The 1,304-nt window shown below is 50.4% G+C and overlaps 1 non-coding gene across 1 annotated transcript; it reads right to left on the bottom strand.

Moving 5' to 3' along the window:
* Positions 1-502: 502 nt before the first annotated feature.
* On the bottom strand, positions 503-592 carry Trnay-gua. Its single transcript is given in 2 exon segments — positions 503-538; positions 556-592. It is a non-coding gene; the product is annotated as a tRNA-Tyr (tRNA).
* Between the last annotated feature and the right edge of the window lie 712 nt (positions 593-1,304).

Genomic DNA, 1,304 nt, shown 5'->3' with positions numbered 1-1,304 from the left:
GAGCTGTACAGAAGGACCATGTCAAGTGGGAAGCGTCCGCAAATTCCATGGCGGACAAGTGCATGGTCGCCAGGACGCAAGCGCTGCGTTGTCGCGTGGCGAGAAGGAAAGCAGGCGGAAAGACCCTCGCAGACGATCAACGCTGGGCACCTCCTCGCAGTTCGCGTTGCAAACGCGGCCCCACGTGACCTGGACCGAGCAGTTGGCAAAGTCCACACGTAAAAGATTCTCGCACACAGCAGAGCTTGACAAATGCCTGCTTTGTTAAGTCACAAAGATGCTTGTATCCTACATAGATCTCCATTAACGTACTCCATTAATGGCGAAACGTCTATTTACAATTTTAATATTGCCATGTCAAGTCCGTGTAGTTTGTTTTATCATTACGAGTCCCGCCTTTGGGAACACCTATGCGATGATCACTCGCAGAGGCCGCACCTCCCAGGCTCCTTCCAGGTGCTCACGCCACCGCCGCTAAGTTGCACTAAAAAGAAGAACCCCGTCCGTCGAGCCGCATTTGAACCAGCGACCTATGGATGCCAGCAATCGTTTCCTCTACAGTCTACCGCTCTACCAACTGAGCTATCGACGGATTGAATTGTATGCAATTGAAGGCGGTATACATTCCATTTCGTTCTACCTTCGATGACGTTTCGGCGTCTTACGTGAGCTTCCGAGTGTGCGCGCGCCTAAGAGCTCGGCCGGCAACAATCGCATGCTCGAGGTGGGCATTCGAAACCGCAGGGGGCTGCAGTCCGCAGTTCGTTTTTCTTGCGCATGCGCACTTCCATCCGATTAGACGGACTTGCACACCGTACGGTTAGACCTGGGAAAGTTCGTAACGGGTGCGAAGAAAGCAACTTTCAGTTCTATGGCGCGCTGAAGAGGCTTGTTTTACAGAATGCCAATCGGGAGTAAAAGATAGTATAAATTTAAAAAAGAAGCGGTATGCATTGAACATTTTCACGGACGTGTCTTTATATTTTACATCCATCATGCTCAAATTTAATGAGTGTGGGCCTTAGGAAACCAATTTAAACCTCGAACATCTTGTTTTTCTTTTTTTATAGAGAAAGACGTGTGTGGCCCCGAGTGAACACAGACGTTCGTCACTGGGCTCGCACACGCCTGACCTGCCAACGGCCCAAGGTTCATCGGAACATAACGACTCAAATTTCATAATTTATTTGTCCGGAGGCAAGATTGGGACACGTCCAGATCCACGCCGTCGGTCCTCTTCAGCCATCGGAGAGCACCGTTTCACGTTGACCTGCATTGACCGATTCACACGTTGGCCTGAAGTC

This window comes from Ixodes scapularis, unplaced genomic scaffold, assembly GCF_016920785.2.
Source record: "Ixodes scapularis isolate PalLabHiFi unplaced genomic scaffold, ASM1692078v2 PGA_scaffold13__105_contigs__length_92229423, whole genome shotgun sequence".
In the NCBI taxonomy this organism is placed as follows: domain Eukaryota; kingdom Metazoa; phylum Arthropoda; class Arachnida; order Ixodida; family Ixodidae; genus Ixodes; species Ixodes scapularis.
This window is presented reverse-complemented; position numbering and strand designations above follow the sequence as displayed.